A 23,497-nucleotide genomic window follows, 5' to 3' on the forward strand; every position below is an offset into this window, starting at 1 on the left:
TACTAATACCGGACAAATTATGATATTTTAGATGAGATGAAGAGTTTAATTGAAATATATACTTTGTCTCTCCTACTTCTAGGAAGTGATTATAATATAAAGAATATAGGAGAATCTATATTTCGAGTAGGTTAAAATAACTTTAAAACTTTCTTCTTTCTCTTAGAGATTTTTAATTTCATTTGAATACTAATACCAGACAAATTATGATATTTTAGATGAGATGAAGAGCTTAATTGAAATATATACTTTGTCTCTCCTACTTCTAGCAAGTGATTATAATATAAAGAATATAGGAAAATCCATATTTCGGGTAGGTTAAAATAATTTTTCAATTTTTTTATTTCTCTCAGAGATTTTTAATTTCATTTGAATACTAATACCAGACAAATTATGATATTTTAGATGAGATGAAGAGCTTAATTGAAGTATCTGCTTTGTCTCTCCTACTTCTATCAAGTGATTATAATATAAAGAATATAGGAAAATCCATATTTCGAGTAGGTCAAAAGAATTTTTAATGTTTCTTCTTTCCCTTAGAGATTTTTAATTTCATTTGAATACTAATACTTAACAAATTATGATATTTTAGATGAGATGAAGAGTTTAATTGGAATATATGCTTTGTCTTTCTTACTTGTATAGTATAAAACCAAATTGAAAGATCTATATTTGCACAATTTCAAACTCATAATTTTGATTTAAGTAAGACATTTGTAATAGATGAAAATAGAAACAGTCATGAGAAGGTATTTGAACATGAATGGGTCGAGTAAAATATAGCAGAGGAAATCAAACAAAATATCAATCATAATTTGTATACTATCCATGATGTTATTGATGAGCATATCCAATTTAATCCATGTATGGTTGAGAATTTCCTATAGGATAAGTTGATGAAAGAATGTGATTTTAACATTAATACTTTAATTTTGTATCTGAATGTAGATGAAGTCATCAATGAGTTATACATTCGACAGCTATGAATTTTTGAAAGCTAATTTAATGCGAGACGATAATGTTAAATATAGTAATTTGTTAGTGATATTTGAAAGATTTACATCCTCATTATTTGTAGATATTTTAAGGTATTTTAAAATTTAAAAGAACTTTGTAAGAATATGTTATAACGAGAAGTTTTGAAATAAAGATTGTTATTTATAAAATGATATTTTTGTTCATATAAGTTGTAAGCATGATGTATGGTTAATGATTATGTATTGAAGATAGTTGCTAGTAGATTGAATAGGCAATTAATCATATGCTCTTATTGTAGGCAATGAAGCATATTCTCCCTTGAACTCAAAAGAGAGCTTCAAGTAGGCGGTGAAGCATACGCTCTCATTATTTTTTAGAATAATAAGGTTAGTGGAGATCCTCTGTTATAATCAAGCATCTCTTTGAAAAATCTTCGGATGTTGTACTCGAGGAGACTTCACCAAAATTTTTACCCGTGAGAGACATTATATTGATATTACACCTTGCGTTGCCAATGCCACTTATAAAATAAGTCCAAACGAACATGACAAGAAACTAAGATAAATGGATAAACTTTGAGGGTTTGGTACGAGAAAGTTTAAGTCCTTGTACAGTGCCAACTCTCCTCTTTTAAAAAAAATAAATCATGACGAATGTACACCAAGATTAATCTTATTAGTGGCTATCATTAAGTCTATATAAGACTTAGAATGAAAAATACTCAAAACAAGAAATGATATCTACGAATGAATGGTAATATCATTTGGTCTCTCCAATACTCATGTACATTTATGCAATTGCTAAGTCCCAATTTTTTATAACTAAATTAATTAAAAATTTTAAAAATTAATATTATGTTAAATGACGTAGGAAGCACCTGGACACTAGACTCAATTACTGAAGAGTCAAATGTTGTGTCACAAGTTGAATATCAATTAATAAGATTGGTCAGTGTGTTAGAGATCAGACTTCATAGTATAGCGCTAGTCAATTGTGTTGGAGGATTTGACGTGGCATTGAAAGATATGATGTCATGATGAAGTCGACATGACAAAGGATTTGGTGACATACTAGAGGTTGAAACAAAATATCCAAAGATTAGACAAAATATCCAAAAATTGGATGATATGCCTGTTAGAAAAACTGAAGTCTATATTGTTAGGAAAAAATAAAATAGAAATTAATTTTTTAAAAATTAATTGGGAGCAAAAACTCATTAAATCCGAAAACTACATAAGATGTGAGACGATCTAATATAAGGGAACTCGTATATCCCTGATTTGCAAATCCTAGTCCATAAATGAATGAGATTTAGCGTTCTTCTCTCTAGCATGATCCACATGACATATAAAGTGGTGACTCATCTCCTTTCGCGATGCGTTCTTTTTTTGCTTTCGCGCACCATCTCCACATAGCAGGGTTAGTCCGTCTTACCACTCTCTCACACTAGGAGGCCAGTTAGCTGAGAAAGAAGCGAGGAGAGAAGGATGGGGAGCGATAGCTAATAGATCCAGCTTTATAACCCTTTTAGTCTCATATCCTTTTTTATAGAGAGCCATTTTTGCTAACCCTACTGAATCCTTATCTATTGGGTATTGGATCTTCATCCAATTATCATAACATATTGGATACTAGATCTCCATCCAATTATCCATTGTTTAATAGAAATTGGATCTCTATCCAATTATCCACTCTAAGCTCTTATTGGGTCTCATCCAAAAAATCCAATAAAACAAGTGTTTATTGGATATCACATATCCAATCTTCTATTTGATGTGTCATCCATCATAAGTGTATGATCCTCTTGGCCTAATACTGAGCTAGCCATGAGTTACGTTAGAAAATCTGGACAGGGCATCATATGCATAATAGAATAATAGAAAAATAAAATCTAGATTTCCAAAAAGAAAAAGATTTTGTCATCATACGAAGATTGGTACGCAAAACAAAATACAAAACTAAAAACTGCATGTGTCAAGGGAGATTCTATTATGCATCATATGCATAATAGAATAATAGAAAAATAAAATCTAGATTTCCAAAAAGAAAAAGATTTTGTCATCATACGAAGATTGGTACGCAAAACAAAATACAAAACTAAAAACTGCATGTGTCAAGGGAGATTTGTTACCTAGGGAGATCGTATATCCCTATATGTTAGAAAAAGAGTTGGCACTAAGAGGGGGGGGGGGGGGGGTGGGATGTGAATTAGTGCAGCGGTAAAATACGTCGGTTTCGAAAAATTCTTTCGTATGATAAAAATCGATTTCCGAAACTTAACTTGAAACACATGAAATGGTTTGCAGTAAAGTAAATGGCAATAATAGAAATGCAAATCAGAGAATACATCAATTTTATAGTGGTTCGGTTGTCATGACCTACATCCACTTCGTCGATTCCTCTTCCGTCGAGGCCACTGGTATCCACTATCGGTCTTCCTTTAATAGGTGAAGACCAACCACCTTTTACAACTTGATTCTCCTTTTACCGGATTCAGGAGATAACCCTTACACCCCCACTTACTCCTCTCTCAAATTATTCTAACACTTAAAACTTTTGAGATGAGTTCACACAAGATTGCAGCAATGTTTCTTTCTATTTTTACTCTCAAGTCTTGTGTAACTTAACTAGGGATGAGAGGGGTATTTATAAGCTTCAAGTTGATTCAAACTTGGAGTCTAAAATTATCTTATCTCGGGTTTCTTAGGTATGGGCAGTACCACTGTCTATGTCAATCTGACACTGACACTGTACTAGGTGGTACCATTGCCCAATCTGACGGTACCACTGCCTAGCACTCTGCCAGGGGTGGTTCTACCACCTAGACTGGCGGTACCACCGCCTGACACAGTCTCGAAGACTATGCCACGACGGTATCACCTCTTAGGGCATTGTTTGAGCCTTTTCATTAGGCCCAACATAGTTCTTACATGGGCTCAACTGACCCCTAATTGGGTTGGTCCAATTCCAATCCCAATTATGTGCTAACTATGAATTCTAAGACATTTCCTAAGCTAAACAAGTCCGTAAGTCTAGGTTTCTTCCTGCAAGCTTCCGGCGATCTTTTGGCGAACTTCTGACGATCTCTCGGCAATGTTCCAACGGACTCCCGACAAGCTCCTGGACTTCACAACGATCTTCTTAGTGAGTTCCGATGAGCTTCTTTGGCAAGTTCCTGTTGGGAAATCATAGGGGGGGCGACATCATATGCGCAGCGGAAGAACAAGAAAACAAAAATCCCCGATTCCCAAAAAGATGTTCATCGTCGTGCGAAGATTGGTGCGCAAAATTCGCAAAAAACACAAAACTGCGTATAGAGATTGTGTTACCTAGGGAGATCGTATATCCCTATTTCCTTGCAGATCCTTAGGAGAGGGTGAAGGAGGTCAAGCGTCCTCCTCTCTAGCGGTGATCCACACAGCAGGGTTGCGACGACGCTCCTCAAAACTCCAGGCCTACTCTGAGGTGGAGAGGGAGAGGAGAATAGGAAGGGCAAGCAAAGACTCTAGCCTATGAGGCTGTGAATCCCTCCTATTTATAGAGATCCCGTGTCAAAACCCTAATGGGTCCTTTCCCTAGTGGGTATTGGATCTGCATCCAATAAGACAAGGGCTCCGTCGGATATCTCATATCCGAACCTCTACTCATCGCAATGCCTACCATATGTGTGTGACCCTCTAGGCCCAATATCGAGCTGGCCGTGAGTCATACCTATCAGAACTCCTTCTAACCCAGTGAATTATTATCTCTGTAATAATTCACTCGACTCATCGACTACGGAAGTACTAGGCCACTACGCCGTAGTCCCCAGACGATACAGGGGAATCCAATCCATTGGACCTGTCTGTCCTCAGTTACCATGTACCTATAGTCCCTCATCCATCTAATATCCCAGAGACCGTATATCGAGCATGGTGCTGTCAGACCCATACGGTTTCTACTCGAGTCTCGCTCTAATCGGATTCTCCCGGAGAACTCTTTCTCTCTCAACCCGAATGACCCTGGCCAGGGATTTGTCTGAGCAAGAACACATGGGATATTCCTCTCATGATACCGAGAGTGGATGATTCTCTATCGACACTCAATAGCCCTCGTAAGGTCGACTACCACTCCCAATGACCAGCTGTACTAGATCTGGGAACAGCCAAACCTATAAGTCTGGTATCAAAGAGTGGAGCACTCATACAGGACATCCTTGGTGTCTCAAGTCTAAGAACCAGATACACCACTAGGACTACGGAATCGTTGTCTGACAATAAGGTATCATCAACCATCCAGCATTCCGTAAGCGGATCAATCAGTGAACTCATTCTCCAATGAGCACCTGTACTGTATCCCTAGTGTCCCTTCACGAGCAGCTATGAGACCAGCTGCATCCATCATATGGACGGGTATACAGCACACCAGTCTATCCGGTTATCACGATGTCCCTCTCGAGTAACCTATGACCGAGATTATTTAGGATATGTGTTTAAAGGTGAATCGATCTCATTATCGTGATCTCATCACGATCCGATTCCCATTGCACAAATCCAAGGACATCACAATATATATGCATTTATGCAATAGTTATAAAGTGATATACGCCAAAATATAATAAGCAAAAAGATTCTGTATCAAGTCACACGTGCCATCACTCACGTGATTGGCTTGCTGGGCACTTATGACTAGCAATCTCCCACTTGACCTAAAGCCAATCACCTATGTGTCTGATCCCCATCAGACCCCTGTGACACTCAAAGACAATCTGAGACAATGGCTTTGTTAGTGGATCTGCAATGTTATCTTCGGATGGAACTCTTTCCACTGCTACATCTCCTCGGGTCACGATCTCTCTGATAAGGTGGAACCTCCTCAGAACATGCTTAGATTTCTGATGAGACCTAGGTTCCTTCGCTTGAGCAATTGCCCCGTTGTTGTCGCAATATAGGGAGATCGGCTCCTCACTATCCGGCACGACTCCCAAATCTGTGATGAACTTCTTCAACCAGACTCCCTCCTTTGCTGCATCTGATGCAGCAATGTACTCCGCCTCTGTGGTCGAGTCAGCAGTGGTATCTTGCTTGGAACTCTTCCAGCACACTGCTCCTCCATTCAAGGTGTACACATACCCTGAATTCGACTTGCTATCATCGACATCAGACTGAAAACTTGAGTCAGTGTAGCCTTCAACCTTAAGGCTATTACCTCCATATACTAGTAAAAGATCCTTAGTCCTTCTCAAGTACTTAAGGATACACTTTACTGCTTTCCAGTGCTCCAAGCCCGGATCCGCCTGATACCTGCTCGTGACACTCAGAGCATGCGCTATATCAGGCCTAGTACATAGCATGACATACATGATAGACCCTATTGCTGAGGCATAAGGTATCATATCCATGTTCGCCCTTTCTTCTGGAGTCTTTGGGGACATACTCGTAGAAAGCGATATCCCATGTCTCATCGGTATGAGACCTCTTTTGGAATTTTCCATGCCAAACCTTTTGACAATAGTTTCTATGTACCTGGACTGGGACAAGCCAAGCATCCTTTTGGATCTATCTCTATAGATTCTAATCCCCAAGATATAAGATGCTTCTCCTAAGTCCTTCATGGAGAAGTGTCTAGATAACCAAGCCTTTATTATGGATAGCATTCCTATGTCATTCCCAATGATGAGGATGTCATCCACATATAACACCAAAAAGCTAATAGCGCTCCCACTTACCTTTCTGTATACACAAGGCTCATCTTCGTTCTTAACGAAGTCATAAGATCTGATTGCCTCATCAAATCTTATGTTCCAACTTCGGGAAGCTTGCTTTAGTCCATAAATGGATCTAAGCAACCTACACACCTTATCTGGGCAGTTCTTGGACACGAATCCCTCAGGTTGCATCATATACACCTCCTCCTCCAGGTTCCCGTTGAGGAATGCGGTTTTCACATCCATCTGCCAGATCTCATAATCATAGTGTGCTGCAATAGCCAATAGAATTCTGATGGATTTTAGCATTGCTACGGGTGAGAAAGTTTCGTCGTAGTCAACACCTTGCCTTTGACGATACCCCTTAGCCACTAGCCTTGCTTTATAGGTCTCTACCTTTCCATCTACTCCGATCTTTTTCTTAAAGATCCACTTGCAACCGATGGGTACAATACCTTCGGGTGCATCAACTAGGTTCCAAACCTTATTGGAGTACATAGAATCCATCTCAGAATTCATGGCTTCTTTCCACTTCCCGGAGTCTATACTCATAATAGCCTCCTCATAGGTCTGAGGATCAATATCCTCTACATCCTCTGCTCTAATATGTCCCACATATCTCTCAGGAGGATGGGATACTCTATCAGACCTGCGTAAAGTTGAAACTTGTGTATTAGATACCTGAACAGACTCGGGCTGTAGAGTGGTGCTTGAGCTTGGTTCTCCAACCTCGCTCAATTCTATCATTCTCCCACTGTCTCCGTCAAGAATGTGTTCCTTCTCAAGGAACACTGCTCTCTTAGCTACAAAGACCTTTTGGTCCTCGAGATGATAGAAGTAATACCCACAAGTTTCCTTGGGGTATCCCACAAATTTACATCGCCCTGTCCTTGATTCTAACTTATCGGGGTTGTGTCTTTTAACATGGGCAGAGCAGCCCCAAATCTTAACTACTTTAAGATCAGGCTTCTTCCCTTTCCATATCTCATATGGTGTAGACACCACCGACTTAGTTGGAACTCTGTTCAGAAGGTAAGCTGCGGTTTCTAGGGCATATCCCCAGAATGAGATGGGTAGGTCAGCGAAACTCATCATGGACCGTACCATATCTAATAATGTACGATTTCTCCTTTCAGAGACACCATTGAGCTGAGGTGTATAAGGAGGTGTCCATTGAGATAATATCCCATGGTCCTTGAGGAAGTGAGTAAACTCTGTACTTAAGTACTCACCTCCTCGATCTGATCGAAGAGTTTTGATACTCTTTCCAGTCTGGTTCTCCACCTCATTCTTATACTCTCTGAATTTCTCAAAGGCCTCGGACTTGTACTTCATTAAGTACACATATCCATACCTTGAGAAATCATCAGTAAATGTAATGAAGTAGGAGTAACCTCCAATGGCATGAGTTGACATGGGTCCACATACATCACTATGTATGAGTTCCAACAACTCAGTGGCTCTCTCTCCAGTTCCACTAAATGGAGAGTTGGTCAGTTTTCCACGAATGCAAGGCTCACAAGTTGCATATGACACATAGTCGAATGGATCTAGATATCCATCATTTAGCAACTTTTGAATCCTTCTTTCATGGATGTGACCTAGCCTACAATGCCACAGGTATGCACTGTTCAACTCATCTCGTTTCCTTTTGGACACATTTATATTCATGATATGTGGAGTGGTGTCTAACATAAATAAACCATTATGCAATGTTCCTTTCGTGATGATCTTATCATCTAATAATATCGAACAACCATTGTTCTCAAAAACAAATTTATATCCACTAACTGTTAAACATGAAATGGAGATAATGTTTTTGATAATAGAAGGAACAAAATAACATGCATCTAATGCAATAAAAGCTCCACTAGGCAGATGTAGGGCGACCTCGCCAACAGCTAATACAGCAACTTTTGCTCCATTACCCATCTTGAGATCCATCTCGCCTCTCTCTAGTCTCCTAGGCCTTGCCAGAACCTGCAACGAATTGCATATATGATAAGCACTACCGGTATCTAATACCCATGTGTTATCATAAGAGTCTGACAAATGGAGACTGATCATGAATGTACCTGAAGCTTCATCAAGCTTTTGTTTCGCCCTTTCTGCAAGGTACTCTTTGCAGTTTCTCTTCCAGTGCCCATCTTTACCACAGTGGAAGCACTGGCCTTTGTCCTTTGTTGGGTCTTTCTTAGCAACCTTTGCTTTACCTTGTTTGCCCTTGCCCTTTCCCTTCTTAAGGGACCTTTCTGCTTTCCTTTTCTTTCTGGTCTCACCAGTGTAGAGAACTGGCTTCTCTTTCTTAATAGTACTCTCTGCCTCCCTCAACATATTGAGGAGCTCTGGGAGAGTCACCTCAAGCTTGTTCATATTAAAATTCATTATGAACTGTGAAAAGGAATCTGGTAGGGACTGAAGCACAATGTCCACACACAAGTTATCCTCTAGGACCATTCCTAGACCTGTGAGTTTCTCTATCCACTCAATCATCTTTAGGACATGGTTCTGAACCGGTGTCCCCTCAGTCATCCTAGCGCGGAAAAGGCTCTTGGATATCTCATATCGTTGAGTCCTTCCCTGTTCCTCAAACAATTTACGGACATGTAGGAGAATGGATCTGGCATCCATCTTTTCATGTTGTCTCTGTAACTCTGGAGTCATAGAGCCCAACATATAGCACTGAGCAAGAGTGGAGTCATCAATGTACTTCACGTAGCGAGCGATCTCATCCTCGCTTGCCCCTTCTTCGGGCGTAGGCATCACTGTATCAAGGACGTACACGATTTTCTCCGCTGTGAGAACAATTCTCAAGTTACGGAGCCAATCCGTATAATTTGGACCAGTGAGGCGGTTGACATCAAGTATGCCACGTAAGGGATTTGAAAGCGACATTTTCTGAAAATAAAGATGTAGCAAAAATGAATAACATGCAGATTTTGCAAGAAATAAACTATCAAGATATGGACTTCTATCTTAATATGCTCCCACTATTTTACTAACGAGTCACGCGACACCCTCAGCACGTGAAACGGAAGTCTCCGGCAGACTTCTAGTGGGGATCAGGATCCAATCAGCGTCTTAGTGTAACCTCGAGGGACTCGACCAATCACACTAAGCCTAAAAGGTAGACAACTCTTGTCGATCACAACTCCTTGTGATTCCCGTCCTGTTCGGCCTCCGAATCACCATGGCCTCGAGGGACTCGACCAATCATGATGCTCGGTTAAGTCAACACCTTCGTTACAAGATGAGTCTGATTTGATGATATACCCTCGAGGGACTCGACCAAGCATATCATGCCCTCAGGTCACCGGTGACATCTCTATGTCGTAAGCAAGATAGCGAATCGCGATATAGGTGAGTCTCGAGGGACTCGACCAACTCAACCTACACCGGGATTCGGTTCCTACTCATAACGATGGAAGGCCACGTGGGTCAATCTAATTGCCTCACGTTTACCGACTTAATATTATCGAGAGATGTTTCTATGATTTGGTCTCCTAATATGACATGTCACACATATGCATATTTAATATATATCTACATCGCATGCAAATATATATACATATCTAGTATGTGTATAAGCAATCACACCAGATGATCATGGACCACAACCTAATATGATTAGGCCCGAGCCAGTAGGCCTAATCACTCACATCAAGATCTATGTGTGCAACGGTGCATCTCCATGCCTTGTGATCGTCCATCTCGTCCTCGTCGGTTCTGTCGACATCTTGATGCATCTCCATGCATCACGATCGTCCGTCTCGTGGGTCCCGCTATGGCATCCACGCTCCCGCTGCGCCTCCTCATGTGATTACAACTTAATCATAGGCACGCAGGCCCGACAATAAACGAGAAATATAATGGAGGTTCGCAGACCTCAATAATAATAATCACAAGTACACACATCACACGGTCCATGATCATCCGTCCATTCATCATACATCACATGTATAAATAATCATCATCATGTAGGACTACTAGATAATAATAAAAATAATAATCAACTAAACCTTTTAATTAATTAATATTTTCTGAAATCAGGGATATATAGGGAATTTCTCAATTCCTAAGGGTATTTTCGTAATTTGGACAAAAGACAGAAACTGGAATTTCTCAAATTCCGAGGGGCAAAATTGTCTTTTGCCCAGAAAACCCTAATACCCTTTGCCCTTTTTGCTGCTGCCGCCGCCGCCACCGCCACCCTGCTGGCGGCGGCCTGTGCGGCGAGGGCGAGGGCACTGCCCTCGCCTGCAGGTGGCACGCCCGCTGGGGTCGCTGCCGCTGCAGGTGGGCGCCCCCGCGGGCGCCGCCGCCTCCGCGGGCGGTTCTGCCCGCGAGTCAGCGCCCGCAGGTGGTGCTGTCTCGCTGGCGGCCGCCCCTGCGGGGTTTTTGCCCGTGGGAGCAGCGGCCACAGGCGCCGCTGCCCTGCGGTGCCTCAGCCCGCGCTGCTGCCCCGCGGCGCCTCTGCCCGCGGGCTCAGTGGCCGCAGGCGCTTCTACCGAGCGGGCTGCCAGCCCCGCCGGCCGCAAGCCTGCTGCAAGCAGACCGCCGGCCGGCTGCTGCAGGCACAGCGCTTGCGCATGCGCCGGCGCTGTGCTGCCTGTCTGCGGCTGCGGCTGCGGCTGGCTGCAGGCATGCAGATCGAGGGCAGCAACTGTTGCTGCCCTTCCTTGCTTTTGCGTCAACGATTTTGACGTCAATATTCTTCCTAAACACAACACACGCAGTTCAAAAAACCAATCATTCGCACGAACAACCTGGCTCTGATACCACTGTTGGGAAATCATAGGGGGGGCGACATCATATGCGCAGCGGAAGTACAAGAAAACAAAAATCCCCGATTCCCAAAAAGATGTTCATCGTCGTGCGAAGATTGGTGCGCAAAATCCGCAAAAAACACAAAACTGCGTATAGAGATTGTGTTACCTAGGGAGATCGTATATCCCTGTTTCCTTGCAGATCCTTAGGAGAGGGTGAAGGAGGTCAAGCGTCCTCCTCTCTAGCGGTGATCCACACAGCAGGGTTGCGACGACGCTCCTCAAAACTCCAGGCCTACTCTGAGGTGGAGAGGGAGAGGAGAATAGGAAGGGCAAGCAAAGACTCTAGCCTATGAGGCTGTGAATCCCTCCTATTTATAGAGATCCCGTGTCAAAACCCTAATGGGTCCTTTCCCTAGTGGGTATTGGATCTGCATCCAATAAGACAAGGGCTCCGTCGGATATCTCATATCCGAACCTCTACTCATCGCAATGCCTACCATATGTGTGTGACCCTCTAGGCCCAATATCGAGCTGGCCGTGAGTCATACCTGTCAGAACTCCTTCTAACTCAGTGAATTATTATCTCTGTAATAATTCACTCGACTCATCGACTACGGAAGTACTAGGCCACTACGCCGTAGTCCCCAGACGATACAGGGGAATCCAATCCATTGGACCTGTCTGTCCTCAGTTACCATGTACCTATAGTCCCTCATCCATCTAATATCCCAGAGACCGTATATCGAGCATGGTGCTGTCAGACCCATACGGTTTCTACTCGAGTCTCGCTCTAATCGGATTCTCCCGGAGAACTCTTTCTCTCTCAACCCGAATGACCCTGGCCAGGGATTTGTCTGAGCAAGAACACATGGGATATTCCTCTCATGATACCGAGAGTGGATGATCCTCTATCGACACTCAATAGCCCTCGTAAGGTCGACTACCACTCCCAATGACCAGCTGTACTAGATCTGGGAACAGCCAAACCTATAAGTCTGGTATCAAAGAGTGGAGCACTCATACAGGACATCCTTGGTGTCTCAAGTCTAAGAACCAGATACACCACTAGGACTACGGAATCGTTGTCTGACAATAAGGCATCATCAACCATCCAGCATTCCGTAAGCGGATCAATCAGTGAACTCATTCTCCAATGAGCACCTGTACTGTATCCCTAGTGTCCCTACACGAGCAGCTATGAGACCAGCTGCATCCATCATATGGACGGGTATACAGCACACCAGTCTATCCGGTTATCACGATGTCCCTCTCGAGTAACCTATGACCGGGATTATTTAGGATATGTGTTTAAAGGTGAATCGATCTCATTATCGTGATCTCATCACGATCCGATTCCCATTGCACAAATCCAAGGACATCACAATATATATGCATTTATGCAATAGTTATAAAGTGATATACGCCAAAATATAATAAGCAAAAAGATTCTGTATCAAGTCACACGTGCCATCACTCACGTGATTGGCTTGCTGGGCACTTATGACTAGCAGTTCCTGGACTTCTCGGTTGGTTTCGACAGAACTTCTGACGAACTCTCAAACTCCCAACGAAATCGTGTTCTTGACTCCAGGACTTCATTTTACTTTATGCCTTGCTATCATAGTTAATTCTACACATATAAAAATATACTTCGATCTAGACAATTATTACTAAGCTTGAATCATGTTGTCCGGCATGTCATTGATCCATCGACGCTTCGTCTGATTCTTCAGCACATCGTCCTCTCTTGCGGCCTATTGCCTAATCGGCCAATTGACTCTGCAACTCCGATATCCTTAGCTCAATATCCGCTTTTCTTGGCCCGATGCCCGAATACATAACATGAAGCCTTCTATCGATACGTCGACTGATCCTCTGGCCCGACGTCCAATCATCTGACATTTTTTCCTCCGGCCCAACATGATTCTTCCTGCTTTAATTGTCTCTTCCTGGTCGAAGCATCCTGCGTCACTCAAAATGTAGATCAAATCATAAATAATTATCAATTAGTTTTATCATCAAAATATGAGATTCAACAATCTCCCTCTTTTTGATGATGACAACCAATTGATAACGGAGTTAAACTTAACTCACGGAAGTTTAAATAAACTCCCCTATCAATATGGCATATTGATAGAACCTTGAATTCAAGCTGAATTCAATTTATTACAAATTTTATCATGAATATTTACAACATGTCATCATGCATAACATGATCATGCTTCTCCCCCTTTGTCATCAACAAAAAGGGTGAAGTTCCAACTGTTAGGATCAAGAGCACTAAGAGGGGGGGGGGGGGCAGCGAAAATCTTTCAACGTTTAAAACTGCATTCGTACGATGAAATCGTTTTCGACGTAAAATCGTTTTCAGAAACTTAACTCGAAAGCGAGTTCGTAAAGGAGTGCAGCAAAAGTAAAGAGGAAGTAAAGCATATATGGAGGTTTGCAGTAAGATAAGCAGCAAGAATAAATGCAAACTAGAGAGCACCACAATTTTAGAGTGGTTCGGTCAATCTTGACCTACATCCACTTTTGGCTTCCTCCTCCGACGAGGTCACCAACGTCCACTAGAGGCCTTCCTTCAATAGGCGAAGGCCAACCATCTTTTTATGGTTTCACTCCTTTTGACGGGCTTAGGAGACAACCCTTACAGAATTTTCTTTCCTCTCTTGATAGATCAAAATTTGGAAGAAAAGAGGAAGGAGAACTTTTAACTCATACAACACTTTTGAGCTCTAAAAATCACAGAGTAAGATTGGATTTTTGGTTTCTTTAGTTACCCTTTCATTGCTGAAAGGGTGGGGTATTTATAGGCCCCAAACCAGTTTGAATTCCGAGCTCAAAATAGTCATCTCCTGGAATTCCGGGGTCTGGCGATTGCACTGCCTGGCAGAGCTCGGAGATTGAGCCTTTGGGCGGTGCCACCTCCTGTTAGGGGCAATTGCACTGCTTGGCAAAGCTCAGAGACTGAGCCTCTGGGCAGTGCCACTGCCTAACAAGGGCAGTTGCACCGCTTGTCTCGCTCGGAGACTGAGCTCAGGCGGTGCCATCGCTTGACTAGGGCGGTTGCAAATCTTTCAACGTTTAAAACTGCATTCGTACGATGAAATCGTTTTCGACGTAAAATCGTTTTCAGAAACTTAACTTGAAAGCGAGTTCGTAAAGGAGTGCAGCAAAAGTAAAGAGGAAGTAAAGCATATATGGAGGTTTGCAGTAAGATAAGCAGCAAGAATAAATGCAAACTAGAGAGCACCACAATTTTAGAGTGGTTCGGTCAATCTTGACCTACATCCACTTTTGGCTTCCTCCTCCGACGAGGTCACCAACGTCCACTAGAGGCCTTCCTTCAATAGGCGAAGGCCAACCATCTTTTTATGGTTTCACTCCTTTTGACGGGCTTAGGAGACAACCCTTACAGAATTTTCTTTCCTCTCTTGATAGATCAAAATTTGGAAGAAAAGAGGAAGGAGAACTTTTAACTCATACAACACTTTTGAGCTCTAAAAATCACAGAGTAAGATTGGATTTTTGGTTTCTTTAGTTACCCTTTCATTGCTGAAAGGGTGGGGTATTTATAGGCCCCAAACCAGTTTGAATTCTGAGCTCAAAATTGTCATCTCCCGGAATTCCGGGGTCTGGCGATTGCACTGCCTGGCAGAGCTCGGAGATTGAGCCTTTGGGCGGTGCCACCTCCTGTTAGGGGCAGTTGCACTGCTTGGCAAAGCTCAGAGACTGAGCCTCTGGGCAGTGCCACTGCCTAACAAGGGCAGTTGCACCGCTTGTCTCGCTCGGAGACTGAGCTCAGGCGGTGCCATCGCTTGACTAGGGCGGTTGCAAATCTTTCAACGTTTAAAACTGCATTCGTACGATGAAATCGTTTTCGACGTAAAATCGTTTTCAGAAACTTAACTTGAAAGCGAGTTCGTAAAGGAGTGCAGCAAAAGTAAAGAGGAAGTAAAGCATATATGGAGGTTTGCAGTAAGATAAGCAGCAAGAATAAATGCAAACTAGAGAGCACCACAATTTTAGAGTGGTTCGGTCAATCTTGACCTACATCCACTTTTGGCTTCCTCCTCCGACGAGGTCACCAACGTCCACTAGAGGCCTTCCTTCAATAGGCGAAGGCCAACCATCTTTTTATGGTTTCACTCCTTTTGACGGGCTTAGGAGACAACCCTTACAGAATTTTCTTTCCTCTCTTGATAGATCAAAATTTGGAAGAAAAGAGGAAGGAGAACTTTTAACTCATACAACACTTTTGAGCTCTAAAAATCACAGAGTAAGATTGGATTTTTGGTTTCTTTAGTTACCCTTTCATTGCTGAAAGGGTGGGGTATTTATAGGCCCCAAACCAGTTTGAATTCCGAGCTCAAAATTATCATCTCCCGGAATTCCGGGGTCTGGCGATTGCACTGCCTGGCAGAGCTCGGAGATTGAGCCTTTGGGCGGTGCCACCTCCTGTTAGGGGCAGTTGCACTGCTTGGCAAAGCTCAGAGACTGAGCCTCTGGGCAGTGCCACTGCCTAACAAGGGCAGTTGCACCGCTTGTCTCGCTCGGAGACTGAGCTCAGGCGGTGCCATCGCTTGACTGGGGCGGTTGCACCGCTTGGTAGAGCTCGGAGATCGAGCTCAAGCGGTTCCACCGCTTGTCATGAGCGGTTGCACCGCCCAGCCTAGCTCGGAGACTGAGCCCTGGGTGGTGCCACCGCCGACCCAAGTGGTGCCACCGCTGGCCAAGAAATCTAGGTCCGAATGGACTGATCCGTTTGGCCCAATTTGGGTCTGTCAAGGGCCCAATTGCCCCAAGATTAAGCTAATGGGATCACCTCCTATTTCTAACTTAATCATCGTGCTAACTACGATATTTCTTAAGACATTTACTACAACTTGCTCCGGTGCGTCAATCGCTTCTTCCGGCGAACTTCCGTCGATCATCCGATGAACCCTCGGTGATGCTCCTGCGGACTTCCGGCAAACTCCTGGACTTACGACGATCCACTTGGCGAGTTCCGATGAGCTTCTTTTGGTAAGCTCTTGGACTTCTCGGATTTGTTCTCGCAGAACCTTCGACGACCGTCCGGACTTCCGTCGAACTCTGAAACTCCCAACGTGATCATAGTCTTGACTCCGGCGCAACTCCTACTGTATGTCTTTCTTCCATCGTAGTTAATCCTGTACATGTAAAACAAAACTTCGATCAAGACAATTAATCCTAAGCAATTAACCAAGTTGTCCGGCATGTCATTGGTCCCTCGATGCTTTGTTCGATTCTTCGGCGCATCGTCCTCTCCTGCGGCCTATTGCCCAATCGGCCAATTGACTCTACAACTTCGATATCCTTGGCACAATACACACTCTTCTTGGCCCGATGCCTGAGTCCATGGCCCGAAGCCTTCTATCGATACGTCAACCGATCCACCGGCCCGACGTCCAATCTTTTGACATGTTCCTTCGGTATAACATGATTTTTCTTGCTTTTATTATCTCATCCTGATCGAAGCATCCCCTGTCACTGAAAACACAGATTAAAACATAAACACAATTATCAATTGGTTTCATCATCAAAATACGAGATTCAACAATCTCCCCCTTTTTGATGATGACAACCAATTGATGACGGAGTTAAACTTAACTCCTAGGGTTTAAACAAACTCCCCCTATCAATATGCCATATTGATAGAACCTTGAATTCAAACTGAATTCAAGTCATTGCAATATTCATCATGAATACTTGCAACACGTCATCATGAACTTATGCATAAACTTATGCATAACATCATACTTCTCTCCCTTTGTCATCAACAAAAAGGAGAAGTCCAACTATTCTTGTGTTTGTAGTATTAATTCAACTTATTACATGAAAAACATAATATCAAGTTTTATCATCATGTAGTTTTGAAGTTAGAAAATTTAGCAAGTGTTACATCATGCTTAGAACATTCAAGCTATCAAGTTTTAGATATGCAAGTTTTACAGCATACAAGATAGCAATTTTGGTAATGTTCAAGATAGCAAGTTCTACATCATGCAAGCTAGCAATGTTACAACATTTTAGAACATGGAAACTAGCAATTTAGATATGTTCAAGAAAGCAACTCTTGCTTCTTGAAATATGCAAGTTTGCTAAATGTGCATGTTAGCATGTTTTGCTTCTTCTTGAGATTTCAAGCTAGCAATTATCGGTGATGTTCAAGATAGCAATTTCTTCTCTTTTGAGAAGTACAATTTTTTGCTTTCATCTTGAATTGTGCAAGCTAGCTAGTTTGCCTCTTTTCATGATGTCTACGCTAGAAATTCTTACTCCCCCTTTGCCATTGTCAAAAAGAAGAGAAGACCCTTATATCAATTCTCAAATTATGACAAAGGTGAGTAATCATTCTTATTTCAAAATTTCATAATTGAGATGAACCTTGAATTCAAATTAAGGCAATTTTAATCATGATTCACATCATATGTAATACATCACATACATCATAATAAAAGGCATAAGTATTGCATGAATCATTTTAGTAACAAATCATAGCATTTCATCACATGGCAAGATATCAGCAAGTAAAATTATGATGCAAGTTCTTGATATCTTAACATAATTCAAATTCAAATATGATACTAATAGTATCAATTCATATATTTCTCCCCCTTTGTTCAACAAAAAGGAGAACAATATAAACAAATTTTAAACGTAAGTGCGGTAATGATTCATGCCATAACTAGGTTTATGTCATTTTTCAACAATGAGTGATAGGATATCAATTATACCAACATCTCAAGAAAAACATGACATGGAGATAGCTTTCATTACTTCTTCCTCTTTATTTGTTATTATCTTTTTGCATGGAGGAAAGTCACTTGTGAGCTTACTTGAATGAAGTTAAAATTGATAAGATATTAAAGCATACTTCAGTTTTACAAGGATCAAGATATGTGTGTGAATCAAATCCTTGCACGTAAAACTATTTCTCTAAAGATATAAGAAGGAATCATCAAATCCATTTCTCGAAAGATATTTTTCACATGATAAGTCTATGAGAGATGCATTTGCTAGTTGATTCTATATTTCAAAAATCAATGGTATGAATCAAACTCGATATGACATTTGTTTATTAAGTCCGAAAGAGAATAATGTATCGAGAAAATCCGATTGTTAGGATTAAGAAGATCCGAAAATGAAATTTAACACTTTCATGCAATCGGACAAGGTTTTGCTATAGATTTTCAAGTTCAATCATGAAGATAAAACATGCTCATGATCATGAAAATTTTTGTATCCAAAACACATAATTTCCAACATGTTATTAAGGCATGTAATAGTGTAAAATCATCATGGCAATTAAGTGATTTGATCATTGAATCAATAAAGTCCGAAAAATAATCTTAACAAGTTCATGCATTCGGGCATATTTTTGCCATAGTTTTTCAAATACACTCATGAAAATAACAAATGCTTATCATAATGTATAACTTAAAATCTCATGCATAAAATTATCAATCAAAATATTTAATATTACATCATTATGCATTTCTTCAAATCAAACATGATTTTATTTAATCAAAATCGAGAAATAACAATGGAAATCAACGTGATACACATTATTACTTCTTAGCATGATATTAAACTTCTTAATATTTTCATTAAGACATCAAGCATGGTTTTAATAAAAATCGGAAATAATCAAGATACACATTTTTTTTTCTTAAGAAAAACATAGATCATCATTACATTTTATTGTATTTTTATAAGATATGTAATTTTCATGATTATTTTTAAAATCATTAGAAAGGTAAGCATGATCCAATTTTATTTTTGCATTTTCATTAAACATGCAATTTTCATTATCATTTTCAAAATTATGATCATAATTTTTATATTTTTATTTTTAAATATGTAATTTTCAAGAAAATTAATTCTAAACTAAATAAAAAAGGAAAATGCATCATGAAAAATATCATGTAATTTCGAAATAAATTAAAGGCATTCTGATTACCTCATCGTTGAATGTCGTTAAGGCGTAGTTTGCCACCTCGCCATTCTTGATTTTCTCCTCATCTTCGGAGGAGCTCGATTCATCCCAATTTTTGTTCTTCTTCTTGCGTTCAAAGCAAGTAGTTCCGTTCTTTTTACTTTTTAATTTTTGTTTCATTTGTAGTTTAAGTTCACCATCACTTGAGCTTATGCTCGAGTGGTTTTCAAATATTCTATGTCTCAAATCCTTCATGTTCTTTGGAAGGTTGTTTTGTTCATCATGTGCATTGCGCATCATTTCATATGTCATCAATGAACTGATAAGTTCTTCAAGTGGAAAAATATTTAAATCTTTTGTTTCTTGTATTGCCGTTACTTTTAATTCCCAAGCTTTAGAAAGTGATCGTAAAACTTTACTAACAAGTTCAAAATTCGAGAAACATTTGCCAAGAGCTTTTAAACCATTGATGACATCCGTAAAATGGGTGTACATGTCAACAATGGTTTCGCTCGGCTTCATTCGAAAAAGCTCGAAATCATGCATCAAAAAATTTATTTTAGAATCTTTTACACTACTTGTGCCTTCGTGTGTGATTTCAAGAATGCGCCAAATATCGAAAGTCGTTTCACACAAAGAAACCGATTGAACTTATTTTTGTCCAAAGCACAAAATAAGGCATTCATAGCCTTTGCGTTTAAAGAAAAATACTTCTTCTCCAAATCTGACCATTCGTTCATCGGTTTAGAGGGAAGTTAAAAACCGTTTTCAACAATATTCCATAAATCCAAATTCATAGAAATCAAGAAAACTCTCATTCGAGTTTTCCAATGAGTGTAGTCCAATCCATTAAACAACGGTGGACGAACAACTGATAAGCCCTCTTGAAAGCCATGAAGAGCCATTTCTCTCAAGTGTAAATCCGAAATGAGAAATACTAGGCTCTGATACCAATTGTTAGGATCAAGAGCACTATGAGGGGGGAGGGGGGGTGAATTAGTGCAGCAGAAAACTTTCAACGTTTAAAACTGCATTCGTACGATGAAATCGTTTTCGACGTAAAATCGTTTTCAGAAACTTAACTCGAAAGCGAGTTCGGAAAGGAGTGCAGCAAAAGTAAAGAGGAAGTAAAGCATATATGGAGGTTTGCAGTAAGATAAGCAGCAAGAATAAATGTAAACTAGAGAGCACCGCAATTTTAGAGTGGTTCGGTCAATCTTAACCTACATCCACTTTTGGCTTCCTCCTCCGACGAGGTCACTAACGTCCATTAGAGGCCTTCCTTCAATAGGCGAAGGCCAACCACCCTTTTACAGTTTCACTCCTTTTGACGGGCTTAGGAGACAACCCTTACAGAATTTTCTTTCCTTTCTTGACAGATCAAAATTTGGAAGAAAAGAGGAAGGAGAACTTTTAACTCATACAACACTTTTGAGCTCTAAAAATCACAGAGTAAGATTGGATTTTCGGTTTCTTTGGTTACCCTTTCATTGCTGAAAGGGTGAGGTATTTATAGGCCCCAAACTAGTTTGAATTCCGAGCTCAAAACTATTATCTCCTGGAATTCCGGGGTCTGGCGGTTGCACCGCCTGGCAGAGCTCGGAGACTGAGCCTCTAGGCGGTGCCACCTCCTATCAGGGGCGGTTGCACCGCTTGGCAGAGCTTGGAGATTGAGCCTCTGGGCGGTGCCACCGCCTGACAAGGGCGGTTGCACTGCCTAGTCTCGCTCGGAGATTGAGCCCAAGCGATGCCACTGCCTGACTGGGGTGGTTACACCACTTGGCAGAGCTCAGAGTCAGAGCTCAGGCAGTTCCACCGCTTGTCAGGGGCGGTTGCACCGCCCAGCTTAGCTCGGAGACTGAGCCCTGGGCGGTGCCACCACCGACCCAAGCGGTGCCACCACTAACTAAGAAATCTAGGTCCGAATAGACTGATCCATTCAGCCCAATTTGGGTCTATCAAGGGCCCAATTGACCCAAGATTAAGTTAATAGGAACACCTCCCATTTCCAACTTAATCATTGTGCTAACTACGATATTTCTTAAGACATTTATTGCAACTTACTCTAGTGCGTCAATTGCTTCTTCCGGTGAGCTTCCGGCGAACTTTCGTCGATTATCCGATGAACCCTCGGTGATGCTCCTGCGGACTTTCGGCAAACTCCTAGACTTGCAACGATCCACTTGGCGAGTTTTGATGAGCTTCTTTTGGCAAGCTCCTAGACTTCTCGGATTTGTTCCCGTAGAACCTCTGACGACCGTCCAGACTTCCGTCGAACTCTCAAACTCCCAACGTGATCATAGTCTTGACCTCGGCGTAACTCCTGCTGCATGTCTTTTTTCCATCATAGTTAATCCTGTATATGTAAAACAAAACTTCGATCGAGACAATTAATCCTAAGTAATTAACCAAGTTGTCCGGCATGTCATTGGTCCCTCGACGCTCCGTCCGATTCTTCGGCGCATCATCCTCTCCTGCGACCTATTGCCCAATCGGCCAGTTGACTCCACAACTCCGATATCCTTAGCACAATACCCACTCTTCTTGGCCTGATGCCCGAGTCCACGACCCGAAGCCTTCTGTCAATACGTCGACCGATCCATCGGCCCGACGTGCAATCTTCTAACATGTTCCTTCGGCACAACATGATTTTTCCTGCTTTTATTCTCTCTTCCTGATCAAAGCATCCTGTGTCACTCAAAATGCAGATTAAAACATAAACAGAATTATCAATTGGTTTCATCATCAAAATACGAGATTCAACACTAACTATCAAGTGTTTGAGATATAAGTTCAAATCATTGCATAATAAACATAATTTCCAGTTTTATCATTATGCAATTTGTAAGTTAGAAAATTTAACAAGTGTTATATGAAGCAAGCTAATAAGTTTTGCATTATGCAAGCTAGTGAGTTTTTTGCAAACTTTTTTGTTAGAACCCTTGCAGATTCTAAACTTGGGATTGATCTCTTTAGGGGATCGGCCTCCTTGGAACTCTATAGGGGTTCCTCCCTCCAAGTTGCTGCTCAAAGGCTGCAGAAAAGATTCATCTATTGCTTATGAAAAGAGGAGGAATACATGACTATTTATAGGGCTTCTAAACCCTAACTCCTAATATGACTCATACTCAAGACTTCTACTTCTAACCAACTCCTAATAGGACTCCTACTCAAGACTCCTATTCCTTTACAACTCCTTATTCTTCTATAAGAAATAACCTCCTAACCCTAGCGGGCCTCTTTAATAGGGGTCAACTTATGTAGGTTTTACATAAATGTCCCTCTCAATTAGGACTCTCCTAGCTAGAGTCCTAACAGTTTTATATGAATATCTCTCTCAATTAGGACTCTCCTAGCTAGAGTCCTAACAGACCCACCCTCTTCAAATCAGCCTTGTCCTCAAGGCTAACGATTTATGAATTTTGGGAATTTGATCTTCAAGTCATCATAGTTCTCCCAAGTGGCATCTTCTGTTGGTAGGTTCACCCACTGTATTAGCACTTTAGTAGTGGGTCGTCATCGTCGAGTCACGATCCGTCGATCAATAATGGCACTTGGCTAGGTCTGGAGTTCTCCTTGGATAGTTTGGTGGGTGGCTTTGGGCTGTCTCCAAGCACCTATTTACAATTTTTGTTTGGCCGTTGATTTGTGGGTGATATGTGTTGGGAAATCATTGGGGGGCGACATCATATGCGCAGCGGAAGAACAAGAAAACAAATATCCCCGATTCCCAAAAAAATGTTCGTCGTCGTGCGAAGATTGGTGCGCAAAAATCCGCAAAACACAAAACTGCGTATATTGATTGTGTTACCTAGGGAGATCGTATATCCCTGTTTCCTTGCAGATCCTTAGGATAGGGTGAAGGAGGTCAAGCGTCCTCCTCTCTAGCGGTGATCCACACAGCAGGGTTGCGACGACGCTCCTCCTCAAAACTCCAGGCCTACTCTGAGGTGGAGAGGGAGAGGAGAATAGGAAGGGCAAGCAAAGACTCTAGCCTATGAGGCTGTGAATCCCTCCTATTTATAGAGATCCCGTGTCAAAACCCTAATGGGTCCTTTCCCTAGTGGGTATTGGATCTGCATCCAATAAGACAAGGGCTCCGTC

The sequence above is a fragment of the Musa acuminata genome, chromosome BXJ2-8 (assembly GCF_036884655.1).
Source record: "Musa acuminata AAA Group cultivar baxijiao chromosome BXJ2-8, Cavendish_Baxijiao_AAA, whole genome shotgun sequence".
Classification (NCBI taxonomy): Eukaryota; Viridiplantae; Streptophyta; class Magnoliopsida; order Zingiberales; family Musaceae; genus Musa; species Musa acuminata.